Genomic DNA, 23,922 nt, shown 5'->3' with positions numbered 1-23,922 from the left:
TTAACTTCAGACTAGAATGTAGTTGAGCCCTAACCAAGTCTCACATTGATTAAGGTACAGTCGCGTTCCATACGCCTTTTGAACCACGCCGGATTCTGCGCACTTGATTCCCTTAGTTGATCTTACACACAACTAAGAGTTGCTACGACCCAGAGTCGAAGACTTATAAACAAATTTTTCTCCCACATATATGTCTATTCTTTATTCGATTTTTGTTCCGTCATTTGATAAAATCAAGGTGAACAGGAATCAACTAATAATCCGGTCTTATACTCCCGAAGAGCAGCCTAGGAATATTAGTCACCTCACAATAACCCAAATGACTAATAGGAAAAGTTATTGCAGAATCACAAGAGTCTGAGACAAAAAACTGTTGTGATTACTTCTTATATCTTACATATCGAAGATAAATCTCGATTAAATCTTAGAGAAGATACTACTCAATACGATAGAACAAGTAAGATCAGAATACGCAACTGCAGAGAAAATAGTTGGATCTGGCTTCACGAATCCCAATGAAATCTTCAAGTTGTTAACCTATAATTATTTTTAGAAAAACCTAGGTTAAAGGAGAATCGACTCTTGTACGCAACTAGGAATACACATAAGTATGAGGATTAGGTTTTTCAGTTGCTAGAATTCTTCCTTATATAATATTTCAAATTAAGGTTGCTTTTAATCAAAGCTAAGATAGCTTAGTAACAAAGCATTCAATATTCACCGTTAGATGAAAACCTGATTTAAGATTCAAGCTAAGTCTGCTTAAAAAAAGCAATCAATCTCCACCATTAGATGGTCTTAGCTTGTTACAAAAAAATAAATATGCTTTAATTTAGATATGGGTTACCGTATCCAAACGTGTATATTGAGTTGGCTCAATAATAGTTAACCGAAGTTAGACATATGGACACTTTTGTCTTAACCATATTCATCTACCACTTTTAGATCAAATACGAAGATCAATCAATCATGAAAGATAACCAAATGAATCTAATTGTGTTTCAAATAGAGTTGTTCAATTGTTCACTATCTCATAGAAATTTTTAGAGCACTGCTCGGCCGAACTCGCAAGCGTTGTTATCTCAAGCTTGTTTATCAAGTTTAGTTGTTAAAATTATAAGTCTTGATTTTTAGTCTACTTATAGCTATGTCTCGGATTATGATAGAATGTGTAGTTGAGATTTAGACTTCACGACGTTCATCGATTGAAGACGAAGAATTACTAAGGGGAGCTTGTGGAACTTCATCAACAAAAGGTATGTGGAGACTTGAACTATCTATCACTCAGAAGTCTATTTCTACTCTATCTCCTATTGAGACAAAAGTCGTATAGCTATATAGACTTCACATTATACACATTTGATATTTCGAGATGAGTTTAGCTCGCTTACACATTTCTCGAAATATGTAATGGAAGCTTTCTCTTTAACCAAGTTCATCTTTTATTCTTGACGAAAGTCAAAAGATGATCATGTGAAAATCGCTTGGTAACATCTTACATGATATGAGACAGTCATTTGATGTAAACTCGGAATGTTTCGTATTGATCATTTGATCACTTGAAAATTGCTTTGAAGCTAATAGTTGTTGCGAGACAGCTATTCTCGTCTTCCAAGAATGTTTCAATGATTGAAATGGGAGTTTAGAACAATTAACCTTTGAAGTATGCGTACTTGTATGCTAACTGTTGCAAGTGTATTCAAGTCCAGGAATTTAGTATGCATACCCGTATGCTACTGATTCAACAGTTGAAGTCTGGGAACTATAATATGCATACCCGTATGCGTACTGATTTCAACTGAGTTCGGTCATGAACGACAGTATGTAAGGCTCCACATGGTCCGGTACGTCCCGGTTCTCTTATGGAACCGGTCCCTGTACTTGGTGTTGACCAGTACCTCATTTTGAGGACCGGTACCTGTACTTGTACCTGGTGTTGTACCTGTACCTCCGGTACCGGGTTTCTACCTGAAAAACAACAAGAAATCCTAGCATGCATCTAGTTTATACTTCTTCCATTCAGCAACAGACTCGATCACTCCCATTTCTTCCATGGCAGCAACAAACAGTTCATTTTCAAATTCTTCAAACCATCAACTATCAAACCCATTTTAATCTCCAATTTCTTCTTCTCTGAGCCTTGGCAACAACCCATCAATGTCTTCTTACGAATCAACAGAAACCCAAATCTCCATCTTCATAATACCTCTAGTTCCATTTCCTTCCTAAACAAACGGAACCCAATTTCAGTTTTTATCCCTTCTCGGCATAAATTCCATCAACAGACCCATCTGACTCTTTTTCAAACCCATCAGCAAATACCCATTTTCTTTCAGAACTCAGAGCCTTACCTATTATATGCAACAATTCTTCAATCTGAGTTCTAATTTCATACCCACATTCACAGCGAAACTCAAACTCAATCTGCTGCCTTTAACTCTTGATTCAAACCCAATCTTCTAACCCATCAGAATTTTAGTTGCTTCTCGGCAACGGATCTTCTCATCTTTGACTTTGAATACTCCTTCAACAAATCCAAACATGCAATAAACAGTTTAATTAAACATGCAATTGATTTTAAGAACCCTAATTTAATCAAACAAATTTGAAATTACCCAATATCAGATGAAATTACCTGTTCTAGACTTGTTGTTGGTAGTTAATGATGGTGGTGATGGTGGTGAAGAAGAAAGTGGTAGTGGTGAATCTGATAGAGACAGAGATAGTGAAGAAGAAGAAGAAGTGGGGTTCTCCAGGTCCGAGAAAATAAGAAGAAGAATGAGTGATGAATAGTCGGTACAAACCTAGCATGGATGGTTGAGATTGATTTCTCAAATGATGATCAACGGCTGCTATTAAACGGGAATTTCAAGCCGGTACTCCCCCCAAAACCGGTGCTTGTACCGGTCTACTCCGGTTCTTAATCTTCTGTCCCGTTCCCTGTACCGGTTACACCGGTACCGGTTCGGTTCCAAGCTGGTATAGGTACTACTGACCGGTTCATGTGCAGCCTTAACAGTATGCGTACCCGTTTGCATACTGGCAAACAAAACCAAGTCTGGGAACTTAGGTATGCGTACCCGTTTGCATACTTCAGTGGGTTAAGTTCTAAAATCGGTTATGTATGTTTACATACTCATGAACAAATACATTTATATAATAAGGAATGCAATCTTTGCAAACCGTGGATATAATGTTCATGATTGATGCGAGTGAATCGAAACCAATTTTGCTTCAATTGCATCTTGTATACTTCTATGAGAATATAAACAATTGAACAACTCTATAACTAGTTTCATTTTAGAATATATACAATTGAAGCAACTCTATAACTAGTTTCATTTGATTCATTTGAACTGGTTGTGATTAAGATGAACAAGGTTGATATGAAAGTGTTCATATGGCTAACTTCGGTTAACTATTGTTGAGCCAACCAAGTGTACACGTTTAGGTACGGTTACCCATATCTAAATGAAGGTACATTTCATTTGTGTGTAACAAGCTAAGACAATCTAATGGTTGAAAGATATTAGCTTGAATCTAATCAGGTTTTCATATAACGATGAATATTCAATGCTTTGTTACCAAGGTAGCATTGACTGCAAACCCTGATTTGAAGACTATATAAGGGAGAACTCTAGCAACTGGGAAACCTAATCCCCACACCTCTTGTGTGATACTAGTTGCGACTAGAGTCGATTCTCCTTTAACCTAGGTTTTTCTTAAAACCATTATAGGTTAACGACTTAAAGACTTCATTGGGATTCTGAAGCCAGACCCAACTATTTTCTCTGTAGTTGTGTGTTCTGATCTTACTTTGTTCTATCGTATTGAGTACTATCTTCTCTAAGATTTGCTCGAGATTTAATCCCCGATAGGTAAGATAAAAAGCAATCACAAATCTCTTCGTCTCATTCTTTGTGATTCCACAATATCTTGTTCCGCTACCATAGAGTTAAGATTATTGTGAGGTGATTGATATTACTACGTTGTTCTTCGGGAATATAAACCCAGTGTATAAATTGGTTCTTGTTTATCTTGATTTATCAAAAGGTGGAACAAAAACTCGTAGGTTTTTCTATAGGAGACATATTTATCTATTCAATAGACTTTTCTGTGTGACACAGATTTGTTTATCAAGTCTTCGACTTTGGGTCGTAGCAACTCTTAGTTGTGGGTGAGATCAGTAAAGGGAATCAAGTGCGTAGAGTCCTGCTGGGATTCAGAGGCGTAAGGAACGCGACAGTACCTTAATCAGTGTGTCATTGGTTAGGGATCAACTACAATCCAGTCCGAAGTTAGCTTGTAGTAGGCTAGAGTCTGTAGCGGCTTAATACAATGTGATGTTCGAATCTGGACTAGGTCCCGGGGTTTTTCTGCATTTGAGGTTTCCTCGTTAACAAGATATTTGGTGTCTGTGTTATTTCGTTTCCGCATTATATTTTCCATATAATTGAAATATCACAGGTTATGCGTAGTTCAATCAATTGGTGAATCCAACCTTTGGTTGTTTATTGAAATTGATTGACGCTTGGATATTGGTCCTTGGTACCATTCAAGTTATTTCTCATATTAATCCGGCTCACAAATTTCTATATGTTCGATTGCAGATTGATTTGAGAAATTGAGATATAACTCTTGGATGTATTTTCCTTGATTGAGTCTGACTGTCTAGTTGATTCTCTTGGAATTATATTGGAGTTAGTCCATATAGATTGCCTAAGCGAAATATTCAGTGTGGTTGTTAGACACCCGATTTTTCAGAAATATATATGAACAAATTGAATCCAAATCGGTTTGATTCGTAATCGTACAAAGTACTTATACAAGAATCAGTTCATGAACATTAAGCCACGGTTTACAAAGATTGCATTCCTTAGATCAGAAATATTTTAGTTCATGAGTATGAGAATCATACATAACCGATTCTAGAACTTCACCAATGTATTCGCCAACCAGGTATGCGAACAGCAGCTCCGGACCTTGGCCTAGTCAAGCCGTTCGCAAACCCGGTTCGCGAACAACCATTTCGGACCCAACTCAGGTAAACCCGTTCGCATACTAGGTATGCAAAAAAGAGTTTCAGACCTTCTCAGGAAATCCGTTCGCATACCAGGTACGCAAACAAGAGTTCCGGACCTGAATCGTCAGAATACAGTTCGAATACTAGGTATGCATACCGTGTTGTATCCAGACATGGGTAATTGTTCTAAACTCTCATTTCAATATTGTAACATCCTTGGAAGACGACAATGGTTGTCTCACACAAACCATTAGCTTCAAGTAATTTTTAAGTGGTCGAATGACCAATACGAAACTTCCCAAGCTAACATCAAATGACTGTCTCACACAAATCATATAAGATGTTCAAGGTAATTTTCACATGATCATCTTTTGACGTAATATTTAGTTTCCAAAAATTAGATTTTTCCCAACTAAACTCGTCAAGAATATGATGAACATAGCTAAAGGAAAAAACTTCCAACACATATTTCGAGAAATAGATAAGCGAGTTAAACTCGGCTCTAAATATCAAATGTGTATAATGTAAAAGTCTATATAGATATACGACTTAGTCTCATTAGAATATAGAATAGAATATACTTCTCAGTGATAGATAAGTTTTAGTCTCAACATACCTTTTGTTGATGAAGTTCCACCAAGCTCCTCAGTAGATATTCGTCTTCAATTGGTGAACGTCGTGAAGTCTAAAGCTCAACTTTACATTATATCCTAATCCGAGACATAATTATAAGTAGACTAGAAATCAAGTATATAGTTTTGATCAACTAAGCTTGACAAACAAGCTTGAGATAACAACGCTTGCGAGTTAAGTCGAGAAGTGCTCTAACAGTTTCTATCTATGATACAAGTACCGCAAGTACTTTTGATGATTTTTGTTATAATATTGACATAATTATTTGATAAATGAATTGTGGTTGCTAAATACTCTTTGCCTTTAAGTTTTTATGGTAATTACGTGTATTTATTATCCTTATCTTGCACACTGAATTTAATTGGCGTTGTTCCAAAAACGTGGCTTTAATTTATTCTCAAGATAAAGATAATGGATGACTCTGGCATTTCAATTCATCAATATTTCTGTGTTCTTTTGTTAATATAGTTTTTACTATGTTTCGTACTCCAATGGACTTTAGTTTCCACTAGTATGTAACCCGTGCTACGCACCGGGACAGGTGGGATCATCTAATTTAGAGTGGCGGGGCTTTGCCCCGCACCCGTGGTCAAATGCATTAGATCATTTTTAAACAGTATTTGATTAGTTTGATCTTTTAAAGGGATATGGAACTCTGATACCCTTTAGGTATTTAATGATTTAATGATTTAAATTTGTTATTATAAACCTAAATTCATGTATCAATTTTATAGGAAGATATTAAAATAGTTAAAAAAATTAACTTCATAAATTTTGAATTTAAAATAATTAAATTATATATGCCTATGAATGTTTGCAATTAAACATAATTACGCTTTTTTTTCCAGGTTTTTTTTATTAACAAATTGTCTTATCCAACAATTTTATCTGTAGAAGTTTTGGAAGATATATATATATATCACATGCAAATTTGTGAAATGCAATTTTCAAAAAAAAAAAAGAAAAAAAAAGTGAAACGCTAGAAGTGTGCATGCAGCGTTACTGCAGAGATACCTTTATTAATGTCTAGATTTAGAAGCCAATCAATGTAACAATATTATGTTGAGTCCAGTTTTGTGTAGAACCTTGTCAACATTATATGTTTGTTGGTGGTGTTTGAACTACTTCTTAAGCGTAGTTCGATGATACATCCAAGATGGACACTGGTCATAAAGAAAGAACGTCATGGTAGCACTGTTAATCATAAGATTCGCATCCATTTAGTTTAAAATTTCCACAGTTTTAAAAATAAATAAATATGTGCCTAAAAATAAATGCTCATGCTATCTATAATCTTTATTAATAAGTAAGCACTTCATTTCCTTCTTTATCTATCTCAACCAAAGTTGGCATGTCATCGTCGTTTCCTATTATGTCATACTTTCTCTTTTTTACCAGGTCGTTCTTAGTAGGTGTCTAGACTTGTTCTCTGTTAGGACAAAAAATAGCACCGAAACTAAACAATAACAAATTTATCAGATCAAAAAAAACACCGAAACGGCAGAAAATACAGAATGTTAGGGGTTAGGTTTTTTCTTTATGTAGTAAGGAATTTCAGAGAACAAACAGAAATGATCAATAAACAAAATTAAAAATTCTATTAAAAGGTTTGAGTGAAATTTTTTTGGTAAGCTCACATTTTAGGTGTATACACATATCTAACTTTTAAATTATAAAGACAAACAAACCTAGATATAAGCAGTGGACTGATTATAATTTTGAGCCTAGGGTGGTCTAAGACGGCCTTAACTAATATTAACCTGTGTTATGCACCAGGGATGATAGGAACATCCAATCAGGTGTCGTTGTGTTTCGCCGCGAATATTTGGTAAAATACATAAGATGTTGTCTTATAATAGTCTTTGATAGTTTGATTTTTGAAAGGTATAGGAAACTATGATTCCCTATAGGTGTCTAATGATATGAAAACAGGAAACTGCTTCCCTAAACTTTGGATTTTAAATAATTAGGAATGTGTTTGATACGATTTAATAGCATGGAATTAACCATCTTTTCATCGTTCCACTGACATAACACGTATTCCATCGTTCGATTACAAATTCATTCCACCAAATTGTAAGCCCATTACAAAAAAAAAATGTAGTCTAAAATATATTTAAAATTTAATTCCATGGAGTTCCATAGAAAGTGTTTCCTTGCCTCTTTTAGGATAGTGATTCCATGTAATACACTTTCCATGGAATTATTTCTTTCCTTGTTATCAAATACATCATAAACTTAAATATACAATTATCGTTTCGTTCATATTTGAGTATCTTACTAATTTATATATAAGAACATGTAATTTCATTGTGTTTTCGACTTGATAAGTTCATTAACTCAATAACCGTTAGCTAATCAAGTTTGAACTCTACTTTATAATTCCTACGGGAATTTCAACATTCTATTTTAGTTTCATGATACAGTTTAGTATGCTTGAGTTGTTCATTGTACTTTTGTTTTCCTATGCCGTTTAAGCCACCAATGACTATTGTAGTCTAGAGCTAATCCAAGATGGATGGGCAATTGTCCTTAAGAAAGAATGCCATGAAAGTATTATTAATTAAAATATTTATATCCATGATAAAATTTTGAGTAACTGGTTACCCGTGGTTCCATTTGGTTCAAAATTGTGATGGTTTTTGGTTGAAAAATTTTAGCATTATAGTGTTGGAGAATAATAATATGTTTCAAAGGCAGTGTGTCCAAAAATAAATATTCATCATATTTATAATATGTATTAATAAGTAAACACTTCATCACCTTCCTCATCTATATCCACCAATGGTGGCATGTCAGGATTCCTTCTACAATCTCTTCCACTTCATCATCATGTTCATCCAGCTCGATCAATTTTGGAATGTCATCGTCACTTTCTATAGTCTTGTACTTTATTTTGTGTACCAAGTCTTTCTTAGTAGGCGTCTGGAGTTGTTTTCTTTTAGGAACAGATACTTAATCAATTATTTGTTTTTCATAGATACCTTGTACGTCCTAGTGATCTACATGGATATACTGATTGTATTCCAATTGTATTTATATCCTGCACAACATATACTTTTATTATTTGTGTTTAAATTGGTGTAATTGAATTCCACATTATTTATAATGGTATGTATGAAACATGTAGTTACCTTTTCGTTTTATTCAATAGATATACTTTCTCTAAAGTGGTTATAGATGATGGTACGCCTACATAAAAATCATTGATTTCCCTATTGCAGTAATATTTCTTCTACGCAGTTTATTTTATTTTTTTATTTTTATTTTTTTGTAAAAGAAAATCATTTCCTAAGAGATTATTGTAATGTTATTTTTATTTTTATTTCCGTAAATTTTACTTATTTAAGATATCAGGGTTACTTTTACATCCATTGTTGGTAATGCCATCATTTTTGTTATTGTAACGTTATCTATAACCACTTCAGCCATTTGTCCCGTTGCTGTGAGAATACCGTTGTTGTTACTACCATGTACTATTAATTAGTGAATGTAACTGCCACAAAGCATGTGTTGGTTTGCAACATTTTCTATTTATAACATGTAATAAGAAATAGATGGGTTTTTATGACTTAATATATCTACTTGTTACCGTGGTATTGGTACATTTTCTATGACCACACATATATTGCACCATGTCTCACCTTTCATGTAGACAGATTTTCCTTTGCATCCTGGACATGCCATGTAATACCAAGGGGATCCCGCCTCAATTCCAATAATTGTTCCTTTAACGTTAAAGGATACGCCCTACACTGCATTCGATTCTTTTACAATTTTTTTCGTTCGTTCGTTCGTTCTTTTTTTTTTTAAGCAGTGAAGTATAATTTAAATTGAATCATTTTCAGATCTCACCATAAACTTTTCCTTGTTATGTAATATTTTTAGTGCTTTCTCGAGTGTTATACGATTTTCAAACATCAATTTTTTCTTTGTTTGGTTTAGAATTCCTGAAACTTATAGTTCTTCCACTATTATGTATTTCCTGTTGCCAACATTAAAATTATCAATAATTTATTACACATTATCAATTCAAATATGTATTTCTCATGACGTACATTTCCTTATAAATTTCTAAAATCTGGTACATCGTGATTTATGTATACTTTTATAGCTTTACTGAACTGTAGAAAGATATTTCACGTGATCATCCGCATTATTTTCAATGTCAATCCGAATTTAAAATTTGAAGTTATCTTCAAAAATGTTGTACTGTCATATGACTTTTCAATATATGTTAATATATATATGTTGTTAACTTCAATTTAATTTGTATATATGTTACACATATCTTTAAACTTCTCAATAATTGTCGAGTTTATTATTATTATTATTCGACTATCTCCATCATTTTCCAGCATATAATCACTTAGTTGGTTGGTCAGATTAATCCCATTATTAACCCCTTATTGAAATTCCATTGTGGATTTGTATTAGCACATCAGAGACAAAACCATTAATTATATAAGTTTTGATAATCCAGGGTATGATTTAATTTTGGAATTTCGAAATATGTTTTCACTTTAGTATGTCAAGCATCTTTATAAATTAGAATCTTTTAATGTTGTTGAAACTAATTTACTATAATTTCCCATAATTGATTGTGCGTTTAAAAGACAATCAATGCTGGAAATCAATATTTCAGCTCATGTAACTAATTCATCCTATAAAAGAAATGTTATAGTGTGATCATATATCTTTGAGAGAGTGAAAGATTAACGTCTTTAACTCTCCTTAAAAGTAGAAATTTTATAGCGTGATCATATATCTTCGAGAGAGTGAGAGATTAGCGTCTTTAACATTTTATCTTAGATTTGCATTTTGCATGATTATTATATTTCCTTAATACTGATGCTCTATCCTGAATATACCACTGACACTGGTACTTGACTTGAGAGATTATATAAAGCATAACCGCGCTTGTCAACTGAAAAAAGACCAATATATAAATATAAAATCTGATAATTATGTAGAGGCGGATATTGAAATCCAAATATCTAACTTGTTTAGATCCATGCCCACAACAATATTCCTCAATCTCATGAGCACATATATGCGTGAATAGGAAAAACACGCAAGGTCCCAAATCGGATGCCACTTCAAGCAGATGCAGTAACTACAAACAGAGACTAACGACATACTTCTTGAGCATAATCTAATTCCACATAGAGTCAAAAGTGTAAGAACCCACGTGGCTATCATTTTCCAATTTATTTTTTTATTTTACCATTTGAAAACCAAGTGAAGTGCTGCACGAAGAGATTTTTTTTACCATTTGAAAACTAAGTGAAGTGCTGCACAAAGAGGTCTATTTTACCATTTGAAAGCCAAGTGAAGTGCTGCACAAAGGGATAAAAGTAAACTTTACATACCCATTAACTCACAAATTGGACTAAGAGATCCTAAACATGAAAACTTTTACATATCCACGTACTCAGTATTAGTATTAATTATCAAAGTTCGTCGAATGTGCGATCTGATGATTACATTCACTTACGCACAAACAGTTCTGCGGGAAGGCATTTTTCTAAATCTCGCAATGGAAGACCTGCATACTACTATTTAGCAGCTTGTAAAATCCACCCTTTCCGCTGCAGTGAGCGAGAAGACAGTGTCGCCATTTTGGCTACCTGTCAAGCAGTTACCGATAATCTTGTTATCATGAAAACACTTAAGAGCTTGAGAATTTTCTACCATATCATGTCTGTATCATGGATACAATGCTACGTATCGGACCTGATGGGAGTTGTTGATCGGTGTGGCGGCGGGAAGCCCAACACCCGTCGTTTATATATATTGGAACATCTTTAAAAATAATAGACAGATTATTTTTAATTAATAGGAAAGTTTGATACCGGTTGATAATCAATATATTATGGGATATTTTGTGCTACTCAGAGAGCTCGGTGAATATATTTTTGTTTTAGCCTAAAAACTGTAACAATCTCTATACAGTGTAAAAGGTGGAGCCTAATTTTTTTTATAGCGCTACAAATTTGGTTTGCACATCATCTTCCTTCATTATTCAATTTGGGGCTTTATTGATTTACGTACTATTTGTTTTAGTAAATCCCAATAACAGTCGATCCAACTGGATGAGAACACACCAAATCAATTCCGAGTAAAACATTTACATGTATCCTACCAAAGTTGTCAAACTTGCCCTTTAACTGAGAGTACCGAAAAATATGAACTCCCAATATATTTAAAATAAATTCAATTTTTAATGTAATTTAAAAAAAAGAAATTCAAGTTTTATTGTTAGCCTTTTGGACTTTGTAAACGATTTTACGGTACTCTCAGTTAAAAGGGAAATTTCGATAACTTTGGTAGGATAAATGTAAAATATTTACTCGGGCTCGCCCCATCAACAAATAAAGGAACTCTTGGCCGTTAAATGAAAGACGCAACTCAACACGAGCTTTTGTTGTGTGGACCGAGGGATCATCCTTTAGATGCATCATTTTCTATGTTGTTATGGAAAATAATATGAAGTGTTAACAATGGATTCATCTAACTCAAAACAGACAGTTCATTCTTAACACATGCAACCGCTTTTCAAAGCATACTGCGATATGAATTTTAAACCTGAAATGTTACGATCAGGCCATCCTGCAAAACCGCAACCCGTCACTACATCTTGATTCTGCAGTTTGCGGATTACCAATCAAGACTGTCAATAAGATACCAAAATTAGGGGGTCTACCAAAATCAAAATAAGACAAAACAGATTTTCATATAAGACCCCGGCTTAACCTGGTACCCCTTTAGCAGCCTTGAGTTCAAAGACTACCATTACCAGCTACACGGCCTGAACTCCACCAGAAAAATTCATCTCGCCGACCTTTTACCACAATATGCTCGCTCCCACATCACCAGTCCGTACACCAACTCATACCATCTCCCCAGACGCAGCGGTACCAGTTTGAAGCAGAAGTTTTCATGTATTTGCACCCTGCAAAACAAAAACAGCAAGCAACAGCAAGAGTTTTTATCGTTTCTTGTTTTCAAGTTCTATTCACTTAATTTTAATTTTTTTTATTCTTTGAAATAATCCACTTATGTCCTTGGCTCCTTTCTGTTCTGTACTGATATTTTCACCTGCCACAACCTCCTGCACACCCACATACTCAACAGAACTACATATATTTTGGACATGAAGCTTCTTGCTATGAGAGGCAATTAGCATACCACTACAAATAAAAGAAAAACCAAGAAAACTATAAACTATTGATGTAGATTCAAGCAACAGTGGCATGAGAACGAACAAAAAAGTAAGACGCACTACCTTATATAAATGGTGGTTTGAGCATCAAAAGAAACACAAAGAGCAACACCAACGAAAGATTATTTTGCGCAACAAACAGTTAAATGCAAAAAACTTAAAGTTAACAGATCTCAAGTTAGGATACCTGCAAAACAAACTATTGACACACATGAGGTAGAAGGGTTCTTTTTCTAATGAATGATATCAGAAGTAGTAAAGTGATTCACCGCTGAGACATGCCACAACCATCACCACACTCGCAACCATAACCACGAATGATCATATCAAAAGAACTTTAGCCTATGAAACCAAAATGTCAACTCCATTTGTATTCGCAGGAAATCCTACACTACACCTCTCATATGATTTCATTAACACTCAACTCATTTTAGATTAACAATCTTAATTTTATTGATGAATCTTTGAACAATCTTACAAGAAAAGATAAAAGAATCAAGAATAACCACTGCTCTGGATTTTCTCTCTCCTATTTACTTGTTTCTTACTCAAAAAAGATCTCTCTCTTTCCTTTACAATTGAACGACTATTTATAGGGAAGTACCTAGTGGATGACAGCCAATCTGTCCTTTATTTTCGGATATGTCTCGCGACATTCTCGCAACCTTACAAATGTTACTCTCGCAAACTCTCTTATTTTCGCAGAACCATTACATTTTTCTCATGATTTTAACTGACGTCTTTTATTATGTCACTTCTAAAATTGTTCTGCGACGCTGTTGTTTTGTCTTATTGATAATTAAGCTGAGGCATTATTGCTGCGAGATTCTGATCCTACATCTTTCCTCTTCTCATATCTTCTCTGCAAAGTAGAGAATGATGTGAGAAATGCCGCAGCTGTTCATCTCCTCATATTCTGCATTTATCACACTTATTCTTTCTTCCATTTGTTTCTTGACACGTCTTCTGTAACCGCTGCTTTTCAACCGCTCATGTATTTTCGTCTTAATGGTATTTATTTCTTCGAGTAAAAAATCTTCTTTATATATTCTTCTTACTCTTCTTTCCACTTTCTTTTTACTTTCTCTTCTCTTTTTATTCTCTCATCTCTGCAACTCTATTGTTCTTCCGTAAGTTCTGCTACTGTAATCCTTCCTTCTTCAATCTTCTTACTTTTTATTCATTCCCATACTCTATATTCAAATATGCCTCCAAGTGGCCATAAACATGAGAAAAACTTAAAAGACGTCCAAAAAGATCTTGCAGAGAAAGGTTTCACACTTTCTACCATTCCTGGTGAAAGTGCCAAGTCAATTCTTTCTATCAAACTTTTTTCTGATCAATATTGTGATGATCAATCAATCATAATTTCGCTAGGTCAAATTCTCGCAGGTCTCCCCATTCCTCTTTACGACCCAGATATTCCTCTGTTCTATGAAATTCTCGCTCATCGGGATTTTCGCGAGCTATCTTCCAGTTGAGTGGGGATTGCATCCGTCTGATGCTAGAGTTCGCTAACCGTGGTGCTGGTAAAGGATCTCTGTACTCCAAAGAACTTAGGGATCCTAAATTCGCAGACTTGGAGATAATTGCTGAGAAATACACAGTAGCGAGTTTCTTTGAAAATTATGAATTGATCTCCATGAAGAAAGAGAATACTCGCTGGGGTATTCGTTTGAAAAGGAAAGATAACATTGATGAAGCTAAAATACTCATGCAAGACATTGATTGGCATTCTGGTAAGAACACAACTCCTCGCCAATCCAAAGATGATAAATGGTGTGTTTTTCCCTTGATGCTGAAAGGACCTTATTGCTGGGTCAAATGTTCTTCCTGAGAATCTCGCTACTTCAACCTTGGGTATTCTCTTGGCCCGAGAAGGAGAAAGAGGTATGTTTCTTCCAGTTTCGCTCATGTCCATCTCTTTATTTATTTTATTCTTTTATTCGCTACTCTTGCGAATTCTACAGATCCAAAAACTGAAAGATAGTATAACAGGACTGGGAAGACTAGTACCTTGTTAGCTCTTCGCTCATACACAGATGAGGTAAGAAATATCCTTTATGATTTTAAACAGTATATGTTGCCTCCATTTCTTACTTTATTTGTGTGAAGATTATTGCTGAAATAGAAGAACCTGCCAATGTTGCGAAGACTGGTGATAAAGGCAAAGGTGCTCTTCGCAGGGAAAAATCAACTGCTCCTCCTTCAAAGAAGAAAAATCCGTTCTTCTTCTCCTTCAAATATTCCTTCTCATGAAAATTCCGAGAGTGACAAGGATGATGAGGATAATGATGACCTTGCCGCAAGTGAAGATTCTCCACCTGAATCTTCTATGGCTAAGCTCTCTGGCCTCTTTTCTGATTCTTTGCAAGGAATGGGAGATAGCCAATTCGCTAATACCTGCAAAGCTCTCGCTACAATTTGCGATGTCCCTTTACTGGATGGTGATAGTTCTCTTCGTGGAGTTTCTAGATCAGTGACTCCCGATTTCCTGCATTCTCTTAATAGTCTGGTATACTTTCATCCTTTTACTTCTTCATTGTTGTAACTCAAAATCTTTTCTATTAATACTTTTTATATTTTCTCGCAGGCTGGAAAAGCTTCTTTCGTTGTTGCCTCAGATCTAGAGAGGAGACGCGAAAATCTTGAAAAGAAGAATCTTCAATTTCGTACAAAGAATGAAGAACTGGAAGCTGAAGTCAAATGTCTTCGCGAGAAAAACAGACAACTAGAAATTGATTCTTCTTCGTATAAGAACAAAATCTCTAGCCTTCAGCAAGCTAATAATCAGCTCTATGGTATGTTACTTTTCTCCTTTCCCTTCATTCATTCATCCTGTTGTTTTATCTTATTTAAATGATCCTTTTTGCAGACATTTATGGTCTTTCTGATGAAGCTACCATTCTTCGTTCATTTCCTAATGCCTTGGATAATGATACCCTTCTCGAACGTCTTAATAAATCTTTAAATAGTTTCTCAAATGATAGAATTTCATCTCTTTCTCTGAATGAACTTAGATCCAAATTTCGCCTCTTAGAAATTGACCATAGATCTAGTTTAGGCTTGGCCAACCGATTTAAGCGTCTCCTTCTTAATTCTAAAGAGAAAATCAATGAGTTGAGAACCAAAATTAGCGGTCTCATAGATGATAAGGATCGCATCTCTGATCAAGGTGCTAAGGCTTTGGCGAAATTCCAAGAGACTCTTCTTGAAGTTCAACTTGAACGAGATGAAGCTAACCGCAAGAACATCGAGCTCTGCGAAAGAGAAAACCAAATTCGTTCTCGTCTTCTTATAAGTAATGAGGATGAATTTGCTTGGGCTGCGAAAATCTTAGATGATGCCAGAAAAGATTTAGGTGTAAATGTTAGTCTCCAAGTTGAGCATACAACCTTGATTAGAGATATGATTTCTGACAGAGAAGGTTATTAACTGCTCTTCTTTACTAATCTTCTGTTTCTTATGAATTTTCATCAAGTTAATAATTGATTGTCTTTTGCTCGCAGATTCTGAAAGTAGATATCGTGAAAAGATTGAGGAACTTGAAGCTGAAAAAGAGGAACTCGCAAAGAATCTTTCTTCTCGCAACGACAAGTATTCTAGATTAAAGAATCAAATCAAGATCACTGTTGCGAACTTTAAGAATGATGCTATGCATTTTCGCAATCAAACTATCCAAATGGTTTGTGATGACCATAGTATCCTCATTCTGATTATCCTTGTCTCTTGGAGAGAGATCCCAAAGAATATTCCCAGTCTGATTATTTCTGATAGCGAAGCTGATGATGAAGAATCTGATGGTGATGAAGGTTCTGATGGGATGAAAGTTCTGACGCAGACGAAGAAGGGAACAAGTCTGATGAAGATGATGAAGGATCAACTAAGAAGTAGTCTTTGTTTCTTTCTTTGATCTTCTGTAATACTTGTACATTTATTCCTTCTTTCTGTATATTTGCGAATTCTTTTGGTTCCATATTCCTTAATATATGATTTCTTTCATTTTGACCTGCATTCATTAAAACAATTCTTCCTTGCAATATAGTTAATCAATATAATCATTAATTTTTGAATTTTTGTGTAAATCTATCATATGGAGACAAATAACATTTTCTAATTTCATTCATTCCCATACTTGCCTCTGTTATTTGTATCCAAATGAGAGATTTTGCAGATTTTTCTTATTTTGTGCCTCAACTTCGCAGTTGTTTATGTATAATTTCGCAATCTTATGCGAAGTGAATTTTGATTCTTTTCAAAATCTCATTCCTGTGTGGTCTTATTTTGCCTTCCTAATTAAAGGTCTTATTATGCCACCTCTTGTCATTGCGACAAAATCGCAGGACGTTCTTGCACTTTCATGCAAAAACCCATTGATCTTGCCTTAACTTTTTCTTTTGTATTATGGCCTCTTCAGGAATGTTGCGACAATATGACAGGCCTAAATATTCTTGCGAAAATAAAGCCCCATGACATTGCCGTCTTGCGACGAAATCGCAGGACGTCTTCGCACTTTCATGCGAAAACCCATTGATCTCGTCTTATCTTTTTCTTTTGTATTATTGCCTCTTCAGGATTGTTGCACAAATATGACAAGCCTTAATACCCTTGCGAATAAAAAGCCTCATGACATTTGCGTCTTAAGACACTTATCAGCTCCCTAATGGAGGGTGCCGCCCTTATCTCCCCCTGGTTTCCCCTTCAAGGAGGCGTACTTCTACCATACAAGGTTAGCTCCTCCCATCCGGTCTTAACAACAACCAGTTGTTTTCGCAGCCTCTTATCCCTTTTACCTATAGGGCTTATGGTTACGAGACTGCACCCTAAGTGGGGTTTTCTTCAGGCCGAGTGCAGTATAAGCCAAGACTTGTCAAGAATGGCAAGGTGCGCTTCAAACGCCCCTGGCACTCTTGACTCAACCGTGTACCTCGGCGCCTTGATCAGATCTGCACTCCTTGGGAGAGTCCTTATTACCTTAGTCGCCCAATCTAAGTCATATGCTTAAGCTGAGAATCCAAGGTGCCTCTCCCGGATGGGCTTTATTGACCCCAAATCTCCATGACTCAGGTTCCGGTGGCGGTGTAGCCTTTCCCTGAGCCATGCAACAGGTACCCCCTTATATGACGTACTTTAGGTCTTACATTTGCCTCTTGCGAAATTGTATTCGCGAACTAGGGTGTACGCCATAAAGGTTCGCCCCTTTCTCTTTTGTCATTGTTCTCTGATTGTCTTCTGTAAAATTCATTATCTCTGCGAGATTCTCGCACGTCATCATATCGTATTTGCATTTCGCAATCTCAATTTTGTCATTCAATAAAATGTATTTTTGAGAATTTTACTTATTGCGAGAGTGTCGCAACAAATTAATCATTCATACATTTCGTATTTTTATTACCTTTGCCATCCTGCTTCTTTATTATTTTCTGCTACTGCTTCCTTGGTAGTGGTATGTTCATCATTTTTATTCTGAGCTAGCATTAGTTTCGCAACATCTCTTCTTCTTTTCTTTCGATTGCATCCACCATCAACCTCTCACTTCTTTGTGTCTCTTTGATTTTTTGTCGCCAATTTTCCTTCTTGTTTGCTCTTCCTTCGCAAGATTTTATCTCAGTTTCATAACACCTCTTTCCTTTAACCCAATCTCCCTTTATGATTCCTACACCGCTAGGGTGGGGGAATTTGATGCACTGGTGGAAAGTTGAAGATACACCTAGAATCCCATGTAGCCAAGGTCTACTAATTAATGCATTGTAGGGTGATTCTACATCAACGACACATAATAGGATTTCAGAAGATATTCCCTTCAATGGAATTCGCATAGTAACCTCCCCTTTAGGCTTGTAGCAGTACCATTAAAACCATATATCTTATATGTTGATGGTATAAGATCATTCTCTTCCTCCATAGTTTATAAGTATGATAAAATAAGATGTTCACAGAGCTTCCAGTATCGATTATAATTCTATTAATTGCCCATGAATCTTCAGCTTCATCATCCTCATCTTCTTTCGGTTTTGGATTAATTTCTAATTTTACTACCAATGGATTATCATGTACCTCTTCACCTTCGGGGATTTCTTCTGCGGTAAAAGAAATGATCTGTTTCTTCCATTCTTTTAGTGGCGAGATTTTCGCAATATCCATAACTTCTCTTCCATCATTATCTCTTGCGAACACTCTACTTAAAACATTGTCATGAAAATATTCAATTGTCTTGTATGAAAGTACGATAGAGTGACAGAATAGATTCTTTGCTTTTGCACCAACTTCTATGAAGAATGTTTCCTTATTTTTCATCATGTTTACTTTGTGATGCTCTGGTGGTGGTGGCAATGGTTGAGATTGTGGGTGTCCTACCAAAAAGTGGTTTAGTTTTCCTTGATCTATCATTCTCAGAATAATTTTTTTTACATTTCTGCAATCATTTGTTGTATGTCCATGAAAATGATGATAAGAACAAAACTCATGACTTCTGTGGTTTGGAGGTGGTTCCATTCCCATGTTCCATGGTGTTGGTATATTCTCCATTAAAATTATAGATTCTCATATTTTATCCACACTTGCATTTAGAGGTGGCATCTTGATTTCTTCTCATACTACCTTGTGACCTCCTTGTCCCCTATTATAGTTTTGTCTTTGACCTCCATAAGTTTCTTGTGGTTGATCGAGTCTTTGAATCTTGTTATTTCCACCATGATTGTAGAAATTTCTTTCTCCTTCATACTCCTATTGATCTCGGCTTCCCATAGCCACCAGTTTCTGTTGATTGTTACCTGTCACCTTCTCTTGTTGTACTTGCGAAGTATTCGCTACTGTGTTTATTAGCTTGGGTAATAAGATTGCATTCGCTGTTTGTGAACTGGTGTTCGCAACTGGGTATGATTCCATTTCATTTTTCCTTTCCTCCAGAGCAATATATTCTTCTTGAAGTTCTCGCAATTCAGTCATTGTGATCGTATTCTTGACTCTGAAAATTTTGACATACAATTGGTTGGTTGCAAACATAGCATTGATAAATGATAATATAAGATATCTCATCTACACGGCCAGCCATTTCTCTACACATAGTCCTCCATATTTTAGTTAGGTGCTTCAAACTTTCACCAATCCTTTCTTTTAATCCAAACACGTCTTCAATACCAGGTCGCGAAGAATTATTACTTAGTCTGCAAATGATTGAAGGATGTTATTGTATTATTTGGTAGACTTTCGAACCATTTTAACGCCTCCCCTGTTAAGTTGGATGCGAAATACTTTCATAATACAACATCATGATTTTCCCATTGGAACATGCACCTCACGTAGGCTTTGATGTGTTGAATTGCACAAGTTGTTCTATCAAAAATGCTGGTTAATGCGGGAAAATTGCATTTCGGTGGTATTCCTCCTAATTGTACTTCCCTTGTAAATGGAGTTTTCGCATCTTCTTCTATAGCTTCATCCAATTGTCTTATGCCTACTTCTCCTCTATTATTTAGCATTCCTCTCATTTCTTCTAACTCTTTCAAGATTTGTTTATTTACAGATGAATTTTGATCCATTGGTCTTTTTAATTTCGCCTCTCTTCTTCTGCGTTCATGTCTTTCTTCTCTCGCGAAATTTTGCATTTCTTATTCATTATCATCATCTCGTCTTCTTCTGCGAGTCTTTTCTTCATCTCTATCTTGAATTCGCATATGATTATGTCTCTCATTTTCCCCTTCATGATTTTGTTCATTTCTTATTAATTCCATTCGCTGTCTTTCAGCCATCCTCTGTATTCTATCATATTCTTCATTGATATTACCGTTATTCCGGTTTTGTGTATGCCTTCTTTCTCGATTGTCGTGATTGTTCTGGCGAATTGTCTCCTGAAGCTCTTGTTCTTCCATTTCCGCTCTCAATCTTTCACGTTCGCAAATTAAACGTGCTTGTTCAGCATAATGTCTTTCAATTTCTTCTTCAATCGTCTGTTGATTTCTTTGAGCTTCTCTCTCATGTAAAATTCTCCTTCCTTCCTCTCGATTCCCTTCGCCATCTTGATTATTTCGTCCCTGACGTTGTTCATTCTCTTGATTTCTATCATTTTGCCTATCATCAAAAGTTTCATTTTGTGGAACATAACGATCATCAGCTCTTTCTCTATTTTCGCGATATTCTTCATTAGGATTTGATATTTCTTCTTGAATATTGTTTCAAGCATTAATTGTGGGTGAGTTTCGCCCCATCTCTCTTCTAGTCGATCTTGAATATGATTTTGTAATACTTCTCGATCTTCTACTATGTAGTCTCATATTTTCCATCCTCAATTCGTGATTTTTCCTTGTTAGATTTGCACGTTCTTCTGCCTCAGCTCTTCTTTCTTTATGTATTCTTTGTCTTAACGTTTCTAACGCTCCAATTTCCTCATCTCCATGAATTATTCCTTCATCTGCTTCTTGATTTCTCTCTACCTGTCTATGGTTTCTGGTTTGCTGCTCTTCTTCTACTTCTTCTGCAGAATTTGATTGCCAAGTGTGTATACTCACCCTATCATAATCTATATTCCTTCCTTGTACTAGTGTTTGTTGAACTGGTGGTTGAATTTGATTTTCTCCATTATTTCTCATTCTAGTAGATTCTCCCATTTCACTTCTTTCTCTTCCAACAATTCTCTTGCTTCTTCTAACAGTAGTTGGTTGTTCTGATGTATTTCTTCTCCTAGCCATTTCTTCAATGTTAACGAATTGCAAGAAATTATGTAAAATTCTTAATCAATCACTCCAAATCTTCACAAATCTCAATATTAATCTTCAATTTTTTCTAGAATAATCTTCGATGCGTTCCCTGTGTCTAGCGCCATTATGTAGTTGCAGGAAATCCTACACTACACCTCTCATATGATTTCATTAACACTCAACTCATTTTAGATTAACAATCTTAATTTTATTGATGAATCTTTGAACAATCTTACAAGAAAAGATAAAGGAATCAAGAATAACCACTGCTCTAGATTTTCTCTCTCCTATTTACTTGTTTCTTACTCAAAAAAGATCTTTCTCTTTCCTTTACAATTGAATGACTATTTATAGGGAAGTACCTAGTGGATGACAGCTAATTTGTCCTTTATTTTCGGATATGTCTCGCGACATTCTCGCAACCTTACAAATGTTACTTTCGCAAACTCTCTTATTTTCGCAGAATCATTACATTTTTCTCATGATTTTAGCTGACGTCTTTTATTATGTCACTTCTAAAATTGTTCTGCGACGCTGTTGTGTTGTCTTATTGATAATTTCGCTGAGGCATTATTGTTGCGAGATTCTGATCCTACACCATTCCAGAAGCATATAAAGGCCTATGAAGGACTAAGGTCATCACCATAAAATTATACCAAACAACCAAGCCAACCATACGCTTTCCTATGTATAGCTCAAAGCAAAAGATATAGGAATTAAAATGTTCAAAAAATTTGATTCTAACCCTCTAATTGACTTATGAGTTCTGCATTTGTGATTTTTGCAACGCAATTTTCATAGAAAAATCACGGTGACTAAGCATATTCTTAATCATTTCTAGTAAATATTTCCTTCATCGAAACAATGGATTATATAATGTACCAACTTAAAAATGTCCGCTTCTCGTTAAAAATAGGAAAATGTATAGGATATCTCTACCTTTCCTTCTGGACCAATTGGCCAGAAATCCTCCTTTTCCTCCAGTTAGGTCCTACATTTAAAAGAGATAACCTAAGAGCAACTGCAGTGGTGCGAGTATAACCAAAGACCAAAGAGGAAAAAAAAGATCAAATTTTGGGTTTAGTATGGTGTGTGACGCTACGGTGGAAAGACTAAATTTGGTCAGACGTACATTATACGTTCGCCTGTTGTGGGGCGTAGACTATACCAACGCCTGATTGGGTAGATCCTAAAAAAAAAAAAAAAAAAAAAAAGTGGGGCGGAGGTATAAAGCCCGCCCCACTAAAATGGTTTTGAAAACAAAGAATGGGGCGGGGGTATAATGCCCGCCCCATACAAAATAATAAAAAAAAAATGGGGCGTAGACTTTACGTACGCCCCATGTGGAGCATAGACTATACCAACGCCTGATGTGGGGCGTGGAATATACGTCCGCCTGATGTGGGACGTGCACTATATGTCCGCCTGGTGGTGGGGCGTGAAATATACCAACGCTCGACTATATTTGGGTTTAGTCTTGGTCCCAGACCAAATATACTCTGGATTTTAGTCGTTGATCAAAATTTGATCGATAGTACGTTCGACTACGTCTGTTCAAAAGACCAAATATTTGGGTTTACTCTCCCACTGTGGACGCTCTAATGAGAATAATTATGTTATACTATGACCACCATTTTAACTTGCACTCCGCAAGGTATGAAATATCTCATCCAGAGAAATTGGCCAAAGATCAACAGTCTCCCAGCCTGAAGGAGGTATTTTTACAAAATTAGCAAATAATATAGTTGCATGGATACCGCAAAGAAGAGTTTAAACACAACAATCTGGACCAAAAGATTAGTTGCGCCCAAGCATCATAAAGTCAACATGTTCAATGAATTTCCTCCAGTTTTTTGTACATACAAGTTCCACTGTTCAAATGTATCCATACTGTTCAAATGTATCCATAAAAAATGAGTCTTGTATACTGAGATACATCATCGGCCTTATCTTAAATTACATGTTTTACACGGTCAACTTAATGTTAGCAAAACGACTGATCTATCGTAAAGGTAATCTTAAGGTATATATAGATACAAAGCTCGCCCTCTAAGATGATTTTAGCAGGAGTTGTATGTAATGCCTTTCAATCTGAATAATGGACCCAAAGATTTTTGGTAAGAAATGGATTTACTCTTACGTGTTACTGCCTAGATATAGTCCTAGTCGTCTTGTCCATCATACGCACCATTTTCGTTAGACTATTGATTTTAGTTTATCGGGTCATGAGGAAGACAGGTTGTCGATCAAGTATTTTGAAAGCGGCCAACCATGTGGTGTCTAGGGCTGCACAAACCCGACTCAACCCACCGACCTAACCCACACCCGCCTGAAATTACCCACAC

Source organism: Papaver somniferum, chromosome 7 (assembly GCF_003573695.1).
Source record: "Papaver somniferum cultivar HN1 chromosome 7, ASM357369v1, whole genome shotgun sequence".
NCBI classification, from domain to species: domain Eukaryota; kingdom Viridiplantae; phylum Streptophyta; class Magnoliopsida; order Ranunculales; family Papaveraceae; genus Papaver; species Papaver somniferum.
This window is presented reverse-complemented; position numbering follows the sequence as displayed.